Below are 23,933 nucleotides of genomic sequence, written 5' to 3' on the forward strand. Positions count from 1 at the left end.
AAAACCTAACTGGTGTTTTCCTAGTTACTGGCTTCATAAGCCTAGTTCTAACTGAAATAATCAAACATGGACTAACTTGATAGATCTTCTCGGAAAGTTCGCTATGAAACCGTTCATCTCAATATTACAGTATGCTGTGCACTGTTACAGTCTTTTGTATGCAGCAACGATTCCCTTCTTCTCCATGTTATGAAGAAACTATGTGCAGACTAACATCCAAACACATCACTGTTTGCCCAAGGCGTGAAATATAATGCAGGTAAAAACATTGCTATGCTTGCGGAAATGTGGGAAGTTCCCTAGGGTTGAACTCTATTGTGGAGAACCAGAGAAATGAGTAGGCCTGGACGGAAACCTACGCTTCGCTCGCGTAGTTTGCGCAACTACGCACTACGAGAATTGCACGTTACACAGTGCAAAAACGAGTAGCGTAGTTGGCATTTTTTGCTCACTCGCGGTCCTCAACATCAAGTTGGCGATCGCGTGCGAGCAAAATGACATCCCGGTGAGACTTTTTCCTCATTCGCGATCAGCAACATCAAGTTGCTGATGACAAGCGTGGAAAATAAACCTCCCGGCGAGATTCTCAAGCGGGGAGGTCAGGTTTCTCATTGCGAGTGGTCCCGTATGCTTGGGACCCCTCGCGATGAGAAACTAACAGTCCGTGTTGAGAAAGCTGCCGCTCGAGTAAAAATCTACCCGAGCGGAAGAAAACGACCGCTTGCACTGTGCAAGATGCCATTTGCAATGATTGCACAGTGCGGACAAGAATCCGGCACTGTGCAATCATTGCGAACAGCATTTCCCTACCGCACTACGCAGTTTGCGTAGTGCTAAGCGTAGCTCGCATAGTGCGAAGTGCACTTCATGTAGCTACGCATAGCGCTACTACGCGAACTACGCCCAGGGTTAGTAATGAGCAATGGGAGTGGCGAGGGAAAAATCAAGGAATGGCCCGATTAAGTCAATGAAATGTATCACACACTCAGAATTGATTAATTCAGGTAGAAGGAATTCTGGTTCACAAAATACACATAACACACACCTGGTCCAGGAGTTCTCAATGACCAACGAACTCAAAGTAACACTCCAGCCCAAGGCTACTTAATGGAACTGCAAAGGTTGGATACAAACCTAACACCTGCAGATATTATTTCCCCTGAAGTGAAAAGTGTAGTACTGGCTGCACAACTAAATTGAAAAAACTCAGCTTCATAACACCAAGCCTATTTTGAAATGGGAAACCAAACACGATACTGGTGATGACACCATTTCACATCACCAACATTGTGTATGTATTTCCAAAAACAAAGACATCAATCACGGACTAACAGAGGGATATTCCTCTAGTATCAGCACTGAATAATATAAAGGCAAAGCGCTCGCTGCAGATGCAGTACCTATTACAAGTGACTAATCACTGATCAGAGGACCTGATAATGAGACTTAGTGAGCTATCCATTTACTATTTTTGTAAAAAATGCAGGACATAGGGACCCTGACTGCAGAAATCTTCTCCGGGTTGCAAATTGTGAATCAAATGTCTTGGTACTGCAGGACCTGTACTGGTCCTATGGTAATGAAATACCCAATGGGAGAAAAAACTCTGGTGGCCAATCAGAGGACCTTACTGTTTAGAGTTTTGCCACCACGAGACTCCCACTAGAATAACCTTCCACTGATAGAGCAGAGATTTCCCTTAACAAAAATGTGCGACAATTAAAAAAGAAATGATTGTGACACCACTCTATGATGATAAGCTTCAATGTTTTTAGTTTACTAAATAGATGTGAATTATTAATACTGTATTGACATTGATCCTTTTGTTAGATAATGTGATAAAAATAACGAAGGAATTTTACATGTGTAACGAAAAGTTGGTGTTACATGGGGTTTTTGTTAAAGTAGTTCTTTGAATCCTTCATCAAGTACTTATAATTCTGTGTGCTTTATTAGCATATATGCAAAGAAAATGTATATGTACCTTTCCTGTATATGTGTAACACTGACATTTGAAAACATTATTAGTACAATTACATGAAATGATTTTATTGAAGTGTTTATTAATGCATTTTGAGCAATTAATTATTTATGCTATGCGATGTGAGATTCATATTCAGCATAATACATCGAAATGAGTCATATTCCATGTATGCCTTAAATCCTGATTTCTTTTTCTAAACGTGAACTCATGAGCAGAATAGTCTGAAGTCTGTGGGAACGTTTAGCAAGGTTGCCACTTGTTTTCTAATCCTCAATCGTTTCCTTTGACTTTTAGCACAGCTTAACTGTATTTGCCACAAAATATGCTACATATTAGAACAAACGCTTGGGAATGGACTGTCGACAATTCCAGAGCATGTTTTTGCTTACTCTTTGAATATCTCATTGTTCATATCGCTAAACTTACAATGGTTTTAAGGAAACTATGTGACCTGAATTGCTTAATTCTTCGGGATTGTATACTTTTTACCTACTGCATCATCCTCTTCCTATCGATAACAACCAATGGAACAGAGTGGCCTGACACTCCTTATGATGTCAAGGGGTGTTACCACGGAACTCATGGAGTATAATTGCTTAAGTTTTGGAACTGAACTTGCCTCACCCACTTTGCAGTATGGAGACTGACGGCTTGGACATCCGAGGACAACGCAAACTGTGAAGTAATACTGCGAGCTGCTGCAGGCTGGTCTGCCAGCATATTGCAACCTTATGCTGCTGTAACTTTGATGTTGCACTGATGGACTGAGACAGATTTTTGTCTTTAATAAACTGGAACTGGTTATTTGGAAATTCCTCAAGGGTTTTTATGAGGCTCAACTAATTTCCTATTGAATCTTAATCTATAGTTACCCAAAAATCTCTCTCAGCTGAGGAAGATGTTTCCTTCATTCTTGGATCTCGCAGAGTTGTTATAGGTTTATTAAACCCAAACTTTTGTTTAATTTAGGATTGTACGCCATTTATTTGAATGTACTTTACCCTTGAATTAAATACTAAACTTTGAGATTTAAACCAAACTCTGCTGATTCTGACTAATTATTTACTTGTGGGTAAATCATTTGGTTGCTTTTACTTTAAAGACTGTGCATTGATATTTCCTAAAGATTCAAACAAATGTTGAAATATAACAATTATCTTATTCCTGGTCCACATTTGGTAATTGCTCATTCTCCGAATATCCAGTCCCTTTCAGCACAGAACAAGATCCATTGGAGGACCAATTGAGTATGATGGTAGCTAGCGGTTAGATGAGAATAGTTAAAATGTAAAGCATAGTTTCTGGGCCCAGTGTGTAACACTACAACACTACAAATCCCTATTTTAATCCCTTCTTTACAAGTCAGAGCGCCTCTTTATACACATTTCTCAAAAATGGCTAAGGACATTTACGTCAGTAAAATTCTAACTATCTGCCAATTTCTGTGCAGCTGTATTTTTCTATATTTGCAACTGATGTTTCCTATGGGAATTAAATCAACATTTATAATATTTTAATTTCTCTATGTCTGGTGATAGAAACTAATTGAAGATGTCAAATTTATCTCCAGGTGATAATGTCAGGCATTTTCTTTCTTTGAATTCACTATCTAGTTCTTACAGTACTTGAGTGTCTCTAATATTGTTTTAACTACATTCATTGCTCAGGCCATATAGATTCTTTAAATCTGGTATTTAATCAACTGTCAGACTTGTCCTCCTGTTTCCTGACATCGCTACTACTGTGTTCTTGATGTGTGTTTGTTTGTAGCATACACTCTAGGAAGTGTATGTTTTCTGGCAAATTTGTATGTATCTATTTGAATTTGCAGAGGGTCCAAGTGTGCTATATGGCAAATGGAAAGTACTTTGTTAAGTAGTAATTTTTTTTCTTCTGTTAATGCATATTCGGAAAGATAATCACCAGATTTTATTCTGTTTTACTATGAATGTCTTCTATTTTTTCAGATTCTGAAGTGGATACTGTTTTTCCCACGCCCATTCCTTGTTTTTCTTTTCCTATTTGTTGACCTTGTTCTAGGCCTTGTCCCCTTCTTTTGTGATTTTTTGATTGGGTTACATCATTCCTATTTCTTCCAAAAAATATGGTGTTAGTTGTCGTCCTTCCTATTGATGTCTCTTTTTCTCCACTCGGTTGTGTGTCAGATACTTGTTTTCTCTATTGGGAACATATCCATCATAGTTTTATATAAGGCATGTTTTCATAGATAATCAAATCACTTTGGGAATGTGAAAATTGCGCTGTTGGTGTAATCTTTTTCATCTATTGTAAATTTTCTATGCTTCTGCTGTTTAATGTCATTTTCACATTTGACGCCACTGTGTTGTTACAGTTCAATCTGAGTTTCCATAAGAAGAGCATTTTTGTTTTGCCAACAACTTTGACAGACTTTGATGAATCGTCACACAACTTTCCTTAAAAAAATGTCACACCTCTGCTGCTTCCTTGAAAGGTTTCAGGATGTTCATCAAGTGGAAACTGAGAACAGTGGGGGTCCTAAAACATGTTATTCTCTTGTAAATTATCATAGGAATTTTGGGAAGTGAAGCAGAACAAAGTGCTGAACAGAATTACACCAAATTAGCCAGAAAGCTAGAGATTTACTCCAAAAGCATGGTTGGTACTACGGAAGTCCCATGGTACTCCTGGTAGGTTCCTGAGGTCTCAGGCTACTGGCGCCATTCAATAGGACCATGCAATCTGACTGGCTGACCACAACATGTACACAAATGTTGCCACACAAGCATCAACAAGTGAGGCTTGTGCAGTCTTGCACTGAGAGGCGCTACAGCTGTGGTAATGCAACAGTACAACTCGCGAAAAACAAAAGTACAAAAGAAGAAGATAAATGTGGAGCCTGGGTTGGTGGGCAGTTGTCAGCCATGGGGGGGTTTGGGCGTTCACAGGTGTCGAACGGCAAGGAAGATGGCTGCCCATAGGGCCTGGCCAAAGGCCACCGATGAGGTTTGGGCGTAGGGTCTAGCTATTAAATACGAAGAGGAGGACCAAGTCCAAGAATTCCTCAGGGGTCAAGGGTGATGAGGCCGCAGACCCCACCACCTCTGAAGGAACTACTTCTGGTGCTGGTAAGTCATGCATATACACTATTTTTATATGCAACTGCCGAATCCTATCTAATATGCAGTATGAGCTTCTGTATTTTAACTTTTTGCATTTTTCCTAACTTTTCCTCAACTGTCTCTTTGACTACTTTAATGTCCGATAACCTCACAAACCTCCTAGGCCCACTTTACGAGTTTAATACTAAAGTTCAAACTCTGTGCAAACAAGTGTTTGCAAAGGGTTTGGAATTAAGAGTTGTGTGATAATTATCACATCCTCACAATGTTCTCCTGATAAATCCTGACAGGTTTTACCTGCTGAAATCTATTGGAGGAAAAGGTCCACAAAAATGCAAAACATGTTGAATTTGGTGTGTTGCAAACCAATTCCGCATGTTGTGCTCCATTTTCCTTATAAAAATATGGAACAGGAGGTATTGAACACATGAGATAAACACCTTACTCTGGGGTAAAGGTATTTACCAAATGTGGTAAATACCCAACCCTATTCTGATAAACTTGTAATGAGGACTCTAATGTTTCCTTTAATATTCCCTTCTGGTTCCAAAGCCTATTTCCTCCTGTCTCCTTTGCTTTTCCTTTTCCACTTTTTTTTTCTTGTTCTGGCAACAACCTCTCCCTTTTGCCTCCTTTACACCTTCCTTTAGTGATTGCTTTTCTTAACCATTTCCTCCATTCGTCAAACTTTGTTTTATAGTGATGAATTTTTGACTATTTGATTTATAAAATGTAGAAGTAAAACTTCCAAAGTAATACTTTGGTTTGCAATAATTTTACATTTATTAGGTGTTGTTTTTTAACTTTTGTGAATACAGTGGATAGTGATATTTTTACTAAGTAAGTTATTTTTCTTTTTGTCTGGTCCATACTAGGCCTCGGCAGAATTTCAATTACACCTGAGTAATCCGAATATTGTGGTAATTCTGCGGTACCCTCCGACATGGAATTACTGATAATTTTGTAATTACTCCAGCTCACGTAATTTGGGTGGAAATCTTACTGCTAGAGCACATTTAGCGAGCGGGAGTGGACGGTCGAACTCGCTTATCATGTTCTGCTGCATTTAGCACTATTTCTTAGTGCACAAATTCATCATCTTGCCATTTTGGATGCTCGGGGGCATTTTGAAAAATACAACTAAATGCAGAATTACTCTTTTTGCCTAATTCCGTGCAATCTTGCGGAATCCTTAGGTAGTGCCTCATGACAACGCTACACAGAATTAAGCAGGTTACATCACCCCCTAGTTCCTACCCAGGCCTATGCCAGCACAGTGGAAGAGGATGAGATCCTGGACCATCTTGTTGATGGGGACAGATGGATGTAGCAGCAGCTAAAGTGAGAAGTGGTAAGTCAATTTCCTTTCTCAATGAGAACTGCTTTATGTTTTAAGGTATTCTTTAATTACTTCTAAATGCTGTCACAAATCTATTTTAAATTTCCCACCTTCCTATGCTTTTGTTTGTCTTATTGCCATTTAACTTAATGGATAGAAGAGATGTGTTGTCAATTGGCCACTGCCTAGGGCCCATCCATACCTACCACCCGCTTCCTTACCAGCTCATCACGTGGCACGTTTCTCCCACAACTTATTGTTAAGTTTATTTTTCTGCTAGACTATCTTCTACCTTCCATTAACCATATGGTGTTAGTCACATGGCTGAAACTGTCTATTGCCAGACCAAACCTTAGCCATTGCCAGATGGTTTAGACTTTAACTCAGGAATAATAATATATTTGTTTTCCTAGTAATTAATTAGGGGGTGGGAATTTTGTTGCAGAACTGTGGAGTATGGAAATTGCAAGGCAACTGCAATTATTTTTATTTATTATGTGCCAATACTCATCCAAAATTCATGTGCCTTCCCAGGTTGGTTAAATTTGTTTTTAAACACATTAAGTCTGATGACGTATCATCCCATGAGTTCATTATTTACGCGTTGTATTCATTTGAGGAACATTTTGTTTAATTATCAAGGTTCCTGTGGCTTAATTAATGCCATGCATTTTAAAAATCAGTATGTGCAAAAAAAGACACAGGAACACAGAATCCCTCTGTGTGGCTGTCTTATTATACAAATATGTGCTTGCAGTGGGTATTACAATTCATGTTCTTTTCTTTTCCCTCTGACTATCTAGGTGTCCCCACTGGAGCTCTATGTCGGGGGTCAGAAAGTAAGGCCTTGCACCATCACCGGTGGGAAATAGTGGCTCAACTGTTCATTCAGAAGATAAAGGACATTACAGTGCCCTTCTGCTGGCTACTGAAGAGGAGGAGTCAGTGGCTGCGGCTGCCTCCAGTGTCAAGCTGACAAGACCCAGGCTGCAGTGTCGATGCAGCCGCCATAGGTGGCCAAGCTTGGCATCCCTCGGAGCAAACTGTACCCGTCCCCCGCACCTAAAGCTCTCCTCCAGCAGATTGTGAAGGGCATGGAGAAAGTTAAGAGTAATAAGAGGGAGATTATAAACAGGCTGGACTATATAGTTGAACTGTTTCAATAGGGAATGTCTAGGCCTGTTGATGGTAGTGGGCATGGGACAGTTGGAAAGGGGAAGTAAGTTTAGGTTTGTTTTAAGGGTTTCGGAAGAGGGGTGGGCATATTGTATGTTGTGCGATTGGGAACTGTTGGGGAAAGGGTAGGTTACATTAGGTTTTGTATGTTTTGCAGGCTTCAGCAAAATGTAAATTACGCTGGCATAATTCAAGTAATTTCAGGAATTTCATGTTATGATTATTTTGTGAAAATCCCCAAATTATCCCATAAAGCCACTTTTTGCAGTTAAATGCGATTCGTGGCAAGGATTTACCATGATTGGCAATGTTCATTGTAAAAATTTACAGTGAGCACACAGGAACAACAGAACATGAGTGACTGCTGTTCGCAGTGATTTTATTTAAATGCGTACTTGCACCAAAAATTGATGCAAGCATACATGTTGTGCCAAAATATAGTGCAAAATGACACATTGTAATCAAGTACATCACCCACCACTCATCCTGAATCAAATGATCACCCAAGGCGTTTTGGTATTTTTATATAATAAATTTAACTAGGTTAAGCTCCTCATGTCCATCACTTGAATCATCATAGGGCACCCAGCAGGAATTCCCAAGTCTAAATAGGATAAGCACATCAGGTCCCTCACATAAATAATTCTTTAGTGTTCATTAAAGAAAGTTTCCTGTTCCAACTGTGGTGTCCATCTACCTATCTATGTGTCTCTTTTAGTCTTTTTCTCATACAGCTGAGCATGGGAATGCAAGGGGAGGCATGGGAGCCAGGCATCTTGTTCTTTTAGGAAATGCCCTATTGATGTCCATTTCTGACTAGCATACCACTGATTGCTCACTGCAAGGTCTATGGATGAACCTAAGGTCTATTAGGTTTCTCTCTTTTCCAACTTTCACCACTCAGTTATCATGCCAGAATTAATGCATCCTCATTGATTGTTTATCTGTGCCACGGACACTTACTCATTTAAGTTTATTTAAACAATACACACTCCAGTTCCACAAATAACACTTTATATTTCTGTTTTGTTGTTTCTTTTTCAAACTGGAAAGGAAAGCTAATCCTGGTCTGCAGCATTATCACTCACCACACTTGTGATGTTCATGGTTGTGTTTTGTGGATCTCTATAATTCTTAGTATGAAATGTTTATTCATTTAAATCATTTTCAGTCTCACCATGATTTGGGGAGAGAGACCAGTCCTCCTGACTGTGACAATTGCCCCAGCAGCACTAAACGCCTACTCAGATGAAACCTGTTTACAGGACATGCAAGATACTTTTTTGTCAGCCTACTGAGTTCTAGCCACTGCTCCATTTCCATGCCAATAGGTCATACACACTTAATCAAGTAGACTTCTGTTTAGTCATCCAAGTAGTCTTGCACCATCTTCTCCATCATCATCTAATTCTTTGTTTCCGAGTTCCTTGTGCCTATATGGAGCTATGAGCTAAGCATACTGCCAACCATGGATTTAACCATTATAATGCCATTGACAGTAGTAATGAATCCAATGCTGACAACCTTGGGTTGAAAACAATTGCATTCATTGAAATTAAATTTGTACAGGATTTTGGCAGTTGTGTTTGATTTCTTCATGGCGAACATTGCAACCATTGCATGCTAACAAATACCTTGAAAAGCATCAGCAATAGTGAGAAAAGTGGCGAAGTTTGGTTTAACCTCCTTAAAGGAAACCCAGTATGAAGTGCAGCTAATATATTCTGTGTAGTTGCTTGCACCTGTGCGCTTGATTTAAATCCTAGAATATTCCTCAACTAACCCATTGTAGATGTTTGATGTGAAAATGATGTTGTTGGTGCTGCAAGTTTAGTTCCAGGTGAATGTGCTATCACTGGTAGCTGCTGCGCTCGGAGCCAGCATAGAGAATAGATGCAGCATGTCAATTCTATTATGGTCTCCAAGTTGCAATGTTTGATCTTCTAGGTCAATCTCTTTTCTGACGATGCATTTCTTGTAAATGGAGACCTCCACGGATGATAAAGGATTGAAAGTAGGTTGACATTTTTTGTGCCATGGATCCAGTATAATTGCACAGTTGTACAGATGTACATATCCAAAGACATATTCTCTTTTTCAACTTTCATTTGTGCTCACATGAAGGATTAAGCTGGGTGTTTACAAAGCCGCTGCTTCTTCTTTGACATTTGTGTATGTTTGCTCCACATTTTGCAAAAGGTCCTTGCTGACTTGCAGTGTCAAAATCTCAAAAGGCAGTAGCATTTGGGTAAGGCAGTCCACTAGTCCCTATTGGTAACCCTCCATTGTCATGGCTTTGACAGTTTTGTCCCCTTTCCTCTGTATTATGTAATTATTGATAGACCTCTACTGCTTAAGCAGGCATTGAAGCGTGCAGAACGTAGTGTTCAAAAGATTGGGACCACCTGTATGAGGTCTTTTACAGGGGCACTATTAGCATGCTGAATGAGTCCCAGCTTCGTCTGGGCTTTGGAAGAATGACTGAAATGAATGCAAATCTGACAACAGGTGACCATATGTTGCTGACATCTTTTTTTTTTAGGGAAGTACTGCACAACTAATTTGGAGCAATGACCTAAACTTGGACCCTGAAGTATCTTCCATCAACCATGGCTTTGACCATTTAATTAGGGAGGGACAGAACTCACATAGTTTCCCTCCATGGATTTCCGGGGAGCTACATAAAAACTTTGCAAGATTACACGGAGTTCGGCCATGTAGTGCGTAAGAGAATGCGTCTATTCTAGTTGATTTTGCTGCCGCTCAAATAGAAAATCTACTCAAGTGGCAGCTAATCTACTTGAGAAGCAGCCCTCTGATGGCACAACCACTTGCGAATGCCCATGTTAGAAATGATGCAATGGGATGCAAAATCTTGCTTGCATTAATGAATGCTCGTGGGAAAAAATCTTGGTTGGTGGAATTTGGCCAGAACTCTGCATTACAAAAGAAATGCAGGGTCACCATATTCAGCCCACCACCAATGATAATGCCATTTTGAGTGCCATTGAATCCAATTCTGATACCTTTGGCTTGGGGGCATTTGCAGTCTTTGAAATTACATTTATACAGAATGTTGGCAGATCTATTTGGTTGCTCCACAAAGTACATTGCAAGCATTGCACGATGCCAAAGTCCTTGAAAAGCATTAGAAAGCATGAGACCAGTGGCTAGGTTTTGTTTAACCTCCTTAAAAATGACCCAGTGTGAAGTGATGCTCATGTAGTCCATGGGTTTACAACTGGTCCACATGAGGTGGATGAACTGAACAGCGCTTTCCTTCATTGCTTCACTAATCAATTTTAGGATACATCCGTTGAAAAATAGGTCCAGTTTGTAACCTTCCATTTTGGACGGAGGGTCTCCATAAATGTAGAAAAAAACCCTCTTCTTCCAACAAAGAAAAATTAAGTATTTCATGCGCCAATATTATGACCTGCTTCCCTTTGCATAAATTGACTGTCTCATGGGTTTGGTGGTATGGTGATTCCTTGCTGAACAAAAAGTTGATAGTGGGATGTTGTGATACTTCATTTATTTGTGAGGGTGCAACCAACTCAGTAGGCAGCAGGTAGTCTGTTTGAATGCTTCAGGCAGACTATGTTATCATTCTTTTCCTTTTGCCATGTGGAGTTGATACTGATGACGACCTCTCTAAAGCAACAGGGTTTCTTTGCATGACGTGACATCTTCTCCTTCCTCAAAACCTTCAATCTGTTTAACCATTTTCTGCAGCAACAATCCTTTTGATGTGCTCTTCAAACACAATTACATGTTGGTTTTTTCAACTGCTACCATATTGCCCACCTCTTGCGATTCTTAAAAAGATGGAAGCAGGTGGTGTTGAATCAGAGCAGTTTGTATAGAAGCGATCTGCACTTCCACTGTGTCAATCTTCTCATGAACAATCGTTGGTTGATCATCTTTCTTTCCACCATGTTCTGCAATCTTCCTTTTCCATTGTCTACTCTGGTAGGGCTTGGGGATTAGATCCATGTCTTCATCATATGATGGAAAGGCTTGCCATAAATGGGGGATGTTTATTCTTTTCTTTGAAGGAAACATCCTTCTCTTCTGCAGCAAACTTAACATCTTGCTCTGCTCCTACCAACAGAAGATCAGATGATGCAGACTGTTGCTCCTGTTGAGTTGCCTTTGATTATTGGATGTGTACCAGGACCTGTGGATGTTTTTCTTCTCTTTTTATGTTATGCCTGGAAATAGAAATGGAAAACTAATTCACAGGAAATCGGTGACATTGTGTAATAAAGTCATCTTTGCCATGGTCAACACTTACCTAAGAAATGATTTACTGTAATGTCTACGCATCATGCACGTGCCCTTCTGCAGCCCTTACTTCATCCTGTTCTTGGTTTGGTGGTGGAAGTAAGGGAATCATCATCATCTGATTCAGCATCTTGAGGCACTGTGGGTAGATGCTGTCATGCTATAATGAAGTCTCAGGATTGTACCACCATATTGCAATACTCCCTTCAAATGCCTAAAGGTGCACTCCAGAACAGAGTGGATTCTCTTGTCTGCATTGTTATATATGTGTAACTGAGGTGCAAAGATGCAGGTTCTGAGTGAATACTCACAGGCCCAGGGTATAGGCACTACAACAGATGAAGACGTGTGTGTAGCAAATACATGTCAGTCAGCATTTGAGTGGATTACTGTAAAGGTTTTTATGATTAACCTACACAGTAGAACTTCATCAACAAGGTCTCCTCTTGATGGGCAGTTGCAGATCCAACTGTAACATATGAGTAGTGCAATTATTGTGAACCATGAACAACTGTCTGTGATCAGGCACCCTACATCACAAACCTCCTGTATTTTGAGTACATGTTGATTCTTAAGGTTACTGTATAGGCATTCATTTGCAAGATGGTGGACATATAAGCACATTTGTCCCATCAAGACACAGTATCATAAGGGTGAATTGAGCAATTCTGAAAATCCTGTGGAATTTGGGGAATTAAAATGTTGCACTTAATTCTAGACACTATGGCATTAAGTGAATTATAGAAAACCCTGCATAAGACACATGTGGACATCTAATCAGTTACATCTATCACACCATGGTAGCTATTGAAGGCAAGGCCATGTAGTGATGCCAGTACTGGAATATGTTAGTATAACCAGGCATCTGTATGTGCTTCTTCCTACTTCCCGTTTCAGCTCATCAGTGAGACCCAAAATTATCTGCCTGCTGAGCCTATACTTTTCATAAATGTCCTCTTCTGTCTTAAACAGTAGAATCCCACATATGTATCAACTCAGAAATATTGGCTAACCATAATATCATGGTAAAATATAATGGTAAAATATTGTGCCTACAAAAATACAAAATATAACTTTTTTACAATTAACATTAGTATTGAATTTTAATATATTGTTTACAATATTATTTTTTAATCCTGTTGCTTTATTATTTTATAATATGTTTTTATTTCATTACCTGGATTTTTTTGCAATGTATTTGTAATTATTTAAAATAAATTGTATAGTAATGTACCATTTTGTTGGGTTTTTAGTTGCATTAGGGCACTGGATGGGTAAGGCTTTAACAATATACATTCATTCAATTTGAATGGTTAACATGCCCATTAGTTAGCAATTGTAATTGATATTTATGTTTTTACATGTTGAATATGTGTTTTAACTAGGTAATACATGAGCATTTGGGGTATATTGGGGGATGGAACAGGCAGTGTTTACATCTATATCTAAATTGATAATCAATATTTAATGTATTAATTAGATAAAGACATATTTACTGGCAATTACATTTGTAATTGCTTGATTAATTTTAAAATATTAAATTGTTTATGTGGTTTTTATTTAAAGAAATGTTATAGATTTGGGGAATATTGTGGTTTGGGGTAGTAATATTGTGATAGTGCATAATAATTACTGGTAATTGTTTTATGTTTTAAATTTGTAAGGTTTGACATTGTTATCTTTTTGTTTTCATGTTTTTACATTTTGCAAGTATTTTTTTTTCTTGGGAATGTGAGATTTATTGGTGAATTGAGTGGGTAGCTTTTAAATAAAAATTTACAATAATTGATTTATCAATAAAATATGTTATTCTTTGAAATCTTTTATGCTTCCTATTTTAACTTATTGATATATGTGTTTATATGAGTAATTTAAATAAAGTAAAATGCATGAAACCTTTATTACAGGCTTCAGTGCGTATTGTGCATATGGGGCCATATGTAGGTAGCTAAATATCGGTCGGTAACGGCCGAAATTCGGTAAATATCCCGTTACCGACCGGTATTTAGTCAAGTGAGATGTAGGAGGCCAAAAACCAGTTTTCGGTAAATATGAATCGGTAAATACCGATTCATAATTACCAAATTCTAAAATACCGATTCATATTTACCGAATACATATTTACCGAATCGGTAAATATGAAGTGGTAAAACGAGAAAAGACATGTACGTAAATTCGGTATTTAAGAAATCCATGAAATTCGGTAATTAAGAGTCGGTAATTAACACAGATTGAAAGCAGGTGGTAAGCATCAACAGTGCATATAAGCAATCCCAAAATGCAACAGCATGGACAACATGGCCGCTCTGTATGTCATTGCAAGGCGCCTACGTCTACAGGCAGCAGGTCTGAGGATTTGGAGACGGGAGGAACGCATTTACAGACAGCGCTTCACACTCTTTCAACAGACTGAGGCTGAGATACATGAAAGGTACAGGCTACACCCACAAACCATCATGGACCTGATAAGGGATCTGAGCGCCTGCAGAGCAGCGAAGGGGCAGTTGCCAGCCGGTTGAGTGCCCTGGTATGACTATCTCTCCTCTGCCGTACCCGGCGCCATGCAGCTCTGTCTGCATCATACTTGCTGCACAACAGCATGACGGACTGGGACATGTCCCGCATGCCCGCAGCCATCTCACTCATCCCCACCGCCATAGCGCTGATGCCCCTGTCCATGTTTTCAAATGTAGCTTTCAGTCCCCGCATTTGGCGCTGAACTGACATCACTGCCTTTGTTTGTAGGCGCTGTATCTTCAACATGTTGCCCTCGAGCCCCGAGAACACCCCATGGCTCTCATCGTGTGCTGGTGGACTCTGCACCCGAGACCTGCGGCGCCGTCTGGCACCTGTGTGTGCTCCCTCTGAGGTGGAGGGCACAGTGGCATGGCTCCCATCCTGGGGCACAGTGGTTGGCTCCGGGCCCCTGCAGTCGTCAGATGAGGACTCTAACACTCGCAACCTGGAAGCAGTACTCCTCCTCGACCTCACCAATGCAGGCGGGGATGATGCCGGTGACTCAAGCATGAGTGGTGATGCTGGCTGTGGTGGAGATTCTGGCTGTGGTGGTGATGCTGGCTGTGGTGGGGGAGGCTGCATGTGGTACTGATCTCTGGGCAGAACTTGTGATGGCCAGCCCTGAACTGTCTTGCCGGTGTGCCCTCTCTCCTGTTGCATGTGCAGTCCTGCGCAATGTATCATCTGCGGACAGAAATGCAACATCAGCTCAGTGTACCTGAAGCCCTGCATTGCAAGCATCACAATACATTTCTGTAACACTCTCACATTGTCCTCTGCCTGCTTTTCGCTAATGTGTGTACCATGCCTTGTTGTTCTGTGCTATTCAGTTCATGGTTGGGGTTTCCCAGACTACATCTCCCATAATGCATTGCCAGTATGCACTAACACATGGACTGGAGTGGGATACTCATTTCACAATTGGGGATGTGGGATGGGGTAGGGGGGGCAACATTGCTGTGCATGTGTCTTACCTTGTTGGGTGGCGGCTCTGGCAGAGCTGTCGGCATCCCCAAGCCCCACGACACTCTCGGGCTCTATTGTGGACTCCACCAGCTCCTCCAGTTCGGTAAGGGCAGGTGCCCTGTTCCTTCCACCTCCTGTCCGGCTGGCCTCCTTCTGCAGTTCCCCCATCTTCCTCTTCGTGATGATCCTTAGGTCGTACCAGCGCTTTTTCAGCACCTCAATGTCCCTGGGGGTCACTCCAATAGCATTGACCTGCGCCTGGATTCCCAGCCATATGTTACGCTTCTCCGACTCAGGCACTTGCAGGGACTGCTTCCCAAACAGCTTCTGGTGCTGCTTGACCACCTCCTCCACTAGTACCTGCAGTTCCTTAGGGCTAAATTTCTGCTTTCTCCTCCTTTCCCCTCCATCTCTCTGTGTCTCCTGGCTGGACATTATGAGTTTGAGCTGCACACTCAGGCACTGACTCCCTGCCTCTCCTCTGCACTCCCAGCCTCTCCAGAGTCTGATGATTGTGTGCACCTGCCTGGGTGTGGCCACTTCCTGGTCGGGTGGGGTTTGGTTGCACAGGATTGGCTGATTCATCCAGTCATGTGTTTTTGTATTTCCGATTCGGTAACTACCGATTCGGTATTTACCGATTCGGTAAATACCACTTCGGTATTTACCGATTCGGTAAATAACACTTCGGTATTTACCGAATCGGTAAATTCCGATTCTTGAATACCGATTGTTACCGAATCGGTAATTATTACCGAATGATTACCTACATATAACTTACCGATTCATAAATACCGATTCGGTAAAAATCGGTATTTATGAATCGGTAAAATACATTTACCTACATATGGCCCTTGGTGTGTTGCATTTTCTAAACAAAAGTATTAAGTAACATTTAATTAAAATGAGAAGATTGAAAAATGTCATAATAGTAAACGCATTTTTTGTTTTGGAAAATAAAATAATTTTCCAGTATTGTAGTTTGAGTGTTTCATGAGGGAAATTTAGGAATATTGTGGTTTTCATTTTTTATTTAACTGTTTGAATAGTTATTTAACAAATTAGATGCATTTGTACATTTAAAAAAAAGGTTACATTTATTTTTAACATACATGATTTGTATTTGAAATGTAGGTTTACAAAAGGTGTTATTTAATTTGTTTAATGATTTTAAATGTGTGCCTATGTTATTTGGCCATTTTGAATCTGACCCCTCCAGTGTATGCTTTTTGCTCAGTGTTTGTTGAACTGGAGTTGATATAGTAAATTTGATTCTCCACACACTGACCCATGTATGCACTTTACCTAGTGTTTGTAAGACTGGAATTAGAAAGGTACATCTGTCCATCTTCCAATGTATGCCCTTTCTCTAAGTTTTTTGAGACTGTAACTTGAGTAATAATCTGCCCCACACATGTACGCTCTTTGCCCAATGTGTGTTAGGTTGGAATTAGACTCTGACTCCCGACTATTCTCCATGATGGGAGTTAGAATAATAAATCTTACCCAAGCAAATAAATGCACTTTCCACAATTCTTTTTAATACAATCTGACCACCCCACCCCCAATATTCATTAGCCTGGAATTAGAATAGGAAATCTGATCACCCCAATGTGTGTGCATCCAGATGCTAGTTAAACTGGAGTAAGAAGAGTACTTATGACCCCCTCCACATGTGTGCCAATTCTTCAGTGTTTGTTAGACAGGAGTTAGAGTGGTAGATCTGAGACTCATCCCCCTAAAGTATGAACTTCATCCAATATATGTTGCATAGGAGCTAAACTAATGAATCTGACACCTAGCTGCAATGTATGCATTTTGCCAACTATATGTGGAATTGAAGTTATAATGGTGTATTTTGTTTGTTAATTTATTTTTAAATGGTTTGGGATTGGAGGCAGGTTAATATATTACTTTAATTTATTTTGAAACCGCATAATAATGCTGTGTTTACTGCTTATAATCAATTAATAGTATACTTTTATTAAACTATGTGTATGTTTATATTACATTTATTGTGGTGTGTAATTTAATAATTGTATATTAAATTATGTGATCATTTTAAAGTTATGTGTATTTTGAGGACATTTTTAAAACTGTATTACATTCAAATTTATAAATGCTTATATATTTTCTCCATGCATTGTTACATTTTAAGTGATTTGCATGTTCTTTTAAATCATAACAATGCTAATTACAATTAAATATATAAACGTACCAGTATAATGTTGATAACTTGCACCATAATGATTTGATCATCAGGATTTCTACCCTTTACATTAGATCAGTTGATCCCCACTTAATCATTAATGGAACCCAGAAAGCCCCACGGAATCATTACTCGAAGCCAGGGACTCTGGCCTAAGCATTTCCAATGAGTTGAACCACAAAATAATACACATAACATACAGAAACAAGCAATCATGAAACAAATGCACACATGAAGAAATGTTGTAGTTAATTCACAAACAAGTATAAACAAGATCTCATTTTAATGGGAAGCTTGGAGGGTTGGTAAATTGAATTGAGGCCACTCATCGTTCATACTATATTCTGTTTGATGCACTTGCACTGCTCCTACAAATCAATCTGAGGATACTAACTCAATTTTAATCCTCCGGTTTCAAGTTCCATCTCACATATTGATAACATTTTAAAACATTCAACGTTACATCATGCTTCTTTATTTAAATTCACTTTATTAATCTGCTAAAATTACTTAATTTTCTAAGCAGATGCAAAGACCCTGAGTAGCTGTTGTAAATTGAAACCACGATGTGATTAAGCATTTACTAAAGACATGAATTCTCCTTCCTTAGAACATGTCTCTTCCGTAATGTTGACTAAAGTCTGGACTCCATTTTCTATTGTCATGTCTCCACGTGCTCAACACGAGAAGAGTCCTATCTTCGTGTTAGTTGCTCTTGTAATCTGCCTAGTAACAGTCTATAAATAGTTCCTTTGTCCTCCTGGCGCATGCCCAGGCTTGACCACATCTGTTATCAGTTAGTCCTTGCTTGACCATGTTTTCGCGGGCTCAAGGAGTATGTCAGCTCCGCCCACATATTGATCTTGTATCGAAAATGTCCATAAAAGGTAACATTCCTTGCCTCATGTTGTATCCACCCACTTATGAGCCCCTCTGTTGTGTATAAAAGGGGACCGTGTACGCAAGTTCTTTGTGCTACTCTATGCAATACTGAAGGGTGTTGTATGGATTGTAGGACCACCCTTAAGGGTTAATAAACTTTGGCTTTGTACTTTGCAGTTTCCGTGCCAACTTCCTTATAGATTCCATTGCAGGAGAGCGAACCCTTGTGTCCTGCGGGCCTAGCTGGGGCCTGTATTCATCAATTGGCGCCCAACGTGGGGCTCATCGGCGACTCGGATGCTCGAAGGATTGGTCGTGACGAAGGTGAGGAATTTGGCCGGGGATGTGATCACTGCCAGAGGCACTTTAGTCCTGGCATCCCGAGGTTTTTCTTCCTTCCCTTCCGAGCTGACCATCTGGGTGGCGCCGGTCCTCGACTGAGACCTCTTCTGTCGGTCCTGCCGTGACAGCCGTTTGGGTGAATTTTGGAGCTTGGCAGTTGGAATCTGGACTCTTGATTGGTAAGAACCGTTGTACGGTACTTGCTCCGAGTTTTTTTGAAGCCTGGTTTGGCTCTTTGAGTTTGATTTGTGATGACCGGTCATATCTTGTATTGGCTATTGTGAGAATATATGCGTTGCAACACATATAGGCAGGTAATGTGGAGATATTTCTCCGGAACTGTGTAACTTTGAACGGCACAACGTTTAAGTGCCATTTTTGATAATACTGCATATTCTGCATTATTTTTGAGCATGCCTGCTTTTAGCGCACTCCGTAAGTGGTGCTGCTGCTTTGGAAACCGATTAAACCTCGAGGAATCTGCTCCTGCTCCCCCAGAGGGGACTCCTAATAGGGATATGTATGTGAAGCATGGTCTTTCTTCCATAATGTACAGCACAGTATGGAGGAAATATACCAGAAAGGATCCTGAGTTACGGTGGCCTTTGTATGGATCGTTTGATATGCGTAAGATTGAGTATGTGGAACAGTGTATGTGTAAACGGCGTGCTCGGCAAGACATGTTTGAATGTGTGCGATTATGGGTGAAGGAAGTGCGTGAGCAAGAGAAACGTGAGAAAGCGCTGTTTGATAAAGAGCAACGGAAGAATGATCATGTGCGAGCACAGGAAGCGAAGCGTCGGGAGGAAAGAGAACTGGCAGAGAGCCAAGAGAAAGAGCGTCGGTTGCAAGTCTCGGGTCAATATGCTGTTCGCCAGTCACTTTATCCTGTCCTTAATAATCATGACGATGATTTTTATTTATTAGATCGTTCTCCGCCTCCTTATGTCGGCGCGTCTGCCCCGAGGCCACAAGATTCTGGATCGGGTTCGGGTAAGGTAGACACGCGGTCCATGTTATCGACTGAGCGAATGGGTGAGCTTCGGCAAGTTTCCTATCGTGCACTTAAGGGCAAGTTATCCCTTGCTGAGTTGTTGGATTCCTGGGAGTTGTGGCAGGATGGAGAAAAGTTGTATTTTCTGGGCCACTTTTCTGAGGAAGTGGTTGCTGCTTTCCGGAAATATTCCAGTGTCTTTGAGCCTGACGATGTGGGATTAGATGCTAAAGCATTGCGTAATGGTGTTTTCTCTCCCTCTAAGGCGCCTGATGCGGTTCGGCGGCTGTTTGCGTTACGGGACGCGGTGAGGGACCTTAAAGAGAAAGCACGCCAACAAGCTGAGGAGGAGAAGCAGTCGGATTCGCATACCGGAGATGGCCACTCATCCACCTCTCAGTCAGATAAGAGCGACCTAGTGCATGCTAAACCAATGCGAGAGGCGGCGCCTTTGTATGTTCCTCCTAAAGGAGCAGGGACTAGCTCGGATATTACCTCCGCCGATGCTAAGGGATATTTTGTGTATAATTGGGTTTATACTCCCTGGCACAGGGCTGACGTCATGGCATTAAAGAATGCGTTGCCTGATCCCCGCAAGAATCCAGCGGCCTTTTACGAAGAAGTCGAGGGGGCCTTGAATTCTTGTACTATGACCTTAGCAGATATAGATTTGTTCTTCGGGCTTATTTTACCACCAGATATGTGGCGATCTGTGCGGAAGGTGGACGATGTTGCCGCTTTTAAGGCTCGGTGGTCTGAGCTTGAGGATGAGGATAGGGAGAGGAAGCCCGCGCAGAAACCACCTCAGCTTATCTTAGATCTCCCTGCTGCTATTCTGACTAAGTTGAAGACAATCATCCCCCCTAAAAAGATTGACTGGAATATGTTAGCCTCGTGTAAGCAGAAAGTCGATGAATCAGTTGCAGATTTCTTTACGCGCTTTGAGGAGACGTTTCATGATTTTAGTGGTCAGTCACTTACGGATGATACGGGTCGACACCTCTTTGCTGATAAATATGTGGCGAATTTACTACCGGCGATCGCAGGCCGCCTAAAAGCGAGTGAAAGTTCTTGGTCCACTGCGACCCCGACAGCCCTCCTGACTATAGCTCAGTACTATGAGCGCCAGGAGCAAGAAGCGAAGGGGCAGGAGGAGAAGAAATCGAAGGATTTAAAAACGAAGGTGATGTTAGCGCAAGTATATGGTCCGCCCCGCCGGGGTGTCAATAGGGGTAGGGGAGGATTTTATGGTCCTCCCTCGGGCCGATCTGATTTGAACAGGAATCAATGTGTGTATTGTAAGCAATCGGGACACTGGGCCAGAGATTGCCCGGCGTTGCATGTTTCGCGTCAGGGACACAATCAGGGTGGCCCGAGAGGTAGAGGGGGTTTCTCGAATTTTAGAGGGAATTCTAACGATCACGCTCGTTTTGACCCTGCCGGGCAGCAGCGAGATAGGCCTAATGTTTTCGATCGACAAAACCAGTATCAAGTGTCGGGGATTGACCGTTCTGGGTACCATGATTCTCAGCATGCATAGGAATGCGTTGGATGGGGGTTAGAATCAGTTGAGGTGCCGGTTGATCAGAAGGGTCCTTACGTATCAGCTGAGGTTTTGGGTTCTACTGATCAGTTCCTTGTGGATACAGGAGCGACTCGTAGTGCGCTGTCTAAACAATTGGTTCCGAGGGCTCCCCCATCTGGCTTAATGGTTACATCGGTAGGGTTTGATGGTACACTCTCCCGAAGCCCTCTTTCGCGGCCCCTCACATTTCAGGTTGATTCTTTTTCTGCACCCTGTCCGTTTCTGCTTGCCCCGAACACGCCGGACAACATTATGGGCCTTGATATGTTAAAGCGCTTCAGAGCTACGATCTGCTGCTCCCCTGCTGGAGTGCGGGTGATATTAAATGACAATTACCCCCGGTCTGAGCGGATGTGTGTGGTTGCAGAAGATGCTGTGTTAGCTACCCTCCCTTGTGCTTTGTGGGCCACTTCGGATACTGATGTGGGACAGATGGTGATTCCGCCTGTTCACATTAGTGTCCAGGAGGGGGCGGTGTTACCACGCCTTCCACAGTATCGTATTTCGCAGGAGGGGGAAGAGGCTCTTATACAGATTGTGCAGGATTTGATTAACATGGGAGTAGTGGAGGAAGTTCCCTACAACGTCTGTAATAGCCCGATTCTACCCATTTTGAAAAAGGATACGGATGCTAAAGTCTATCGGTTTATAATTGACTTGAGAGAAGTAAACAAGATCGTGATACCTCAGTACCCAGTGGTCTCTGATATCACGACGTTGCTTACTTTGGTCCCGCCTACGGCGACCACATTTTCAGTTATTGATTTGAAAAATGCTTTCTTTTCAATTCCTATTCATCCTGATAGTCGATACCTTTTTGGTTTCACTCTAAATAATAGGTCTTACCGATTTTGTAGAATCCCTCAGGGCTACACGGAAAGCCCTAGCATTTACAGTCAAGCTTTGAAAAGACAATTGGACTCCTTTGTTCTGCCCGAGGGTGTCGCCCTCATTCAATATGTCGATGACATTTTGCTGGCGGCCGACACTCCAGAGTTGTGTGAAACGAGTACGTTGTCTTTGCTTTCCTTTTTGGCATCCCACAATCACAAAGTATCTCGGAAAAAGTTACAGTTCTGTAGACCAAAGGTGACTTATCTGGGTCACCTTTTGTCTAAGGAGGGGCGTGCACTCACACCAGATCGTGTCCAAGTAATTCTGGACACGCCGACGCCGTCCACGCAGAAGGACGTGCGTGCATTTTTGGGTCTTGTTTCGTTTTGTAGGCAATGGATACTAGGTAAGGGTGGGCGTAGTTCGCGAAGTAGCACTTCGCGAAGCTACGCAAAGTGAAGTTCGCACTACGCGAGCTACGCGTAGCACTTCGCGAACTGCGTAGTAACATGTTCGCACTGTGCAAGATGTTGTTTTCAATGATTGCACAGTGCGGACAAGCAACCGGCACTGTGCAATCATTGAAAATGGCATCTTGCACAGTGCGAGCTGTAGTTTTCTGCTGCTCGAGTAGATTTTTACTCGAGCGGCAGCTTTCTCAACGCGAACTGGTAGTTTCTCATCGCGAGCGGTCGCGAGCAAACGCGACCCCTTGCAATGAGAAACCTGACCTCCTCGCGTTGGGAATCTCGCCGGGAGGTTTATTTTCCATGCTCGCGATCGCGAACAAGGAAAAAGTCTCGCCGGGATGTCATTTTGCTTGCTCGCGGTCGCCAACTTGACGTTGAGGACCGCGAGCAAGCAAAAAATGACCGCAGCACTACGCAACACTACGCTACGCGTGTTCGCACTGTGCTACGTGCAGTTCGCATAGTGCGAAGTAGCGCGAACTTCGCAAACTACGCGAGCGTAGCGTAGTGCTTCGCCCAGGCCTAATACTAGGGTTTTCACACATAGCTAAGCCATTGTTAGCCCTTTTGACAAAAGACACACCTATTCCGCTTCCTTGGACGAATGAGTGTGACACTGCCTTCCAGAAATTGCGACAGGCCCTCTGTTCAGCACCAGTGTTAGGGACTCCTGATTATACCAAACCTTTTGCGCTGTATGTGCATGAGAAAGATGGATGTGCATTATCAGTTTTAGTGCAGATGCACGGCGACAAGCAGCGCCCTTGTGCATATTTTTCGGCTGTACTTGATCCTGTTGCCCGAGCATTGCCTGGTTGTTTTCGCTCGGTTGCGGCGACAGCTGTGTCAATACGCCAAAGCGAGGGAATTGTGTTATCTCATAAGCTGTTGGTATTAGTCCCCCATGCTGTTGATGCCCTGCTTAATCAGACAAAGACGCAGCATTTGACCAGTGCCCGTTTAACGGGATATGAGCTGACGCTTTTGGCTCCTCATATTACGTTAAAGAGGTGCGTGACGTTAAATCTGGCCACATTGTTGCCATACCCCGAGACTCAGTCTGAAGCACGGAAAGCACATGATTGTATCCTTGTGACTGAGGAACAAACAAAGGGTCGTATTGATCTCCAGGATACGCCCTTTCCAGATGTAGATGGAGAACTGTGGGTGGACGGGTCATGCCTGAAGCTACCAGATGGTACGACTTCAGCAGCGTATGCAATTACCACATTGCGAACAATAGTGGA

Source organism: Triturus cristatus, chromosome 2_1, assembly GCF_964204655.1.
Source record: "Triturus cristatus chromosome 2_1, aTriCri1.1, whole genome shotgun sequence".
In the NCBI taxonomy this organism is placed as follows: domain Eukaryota; kingdom Metazoa; phylum Chordata; class Amphibia; order Caudata; family Salamandridae; genus Triturus; species Triturus cristatus.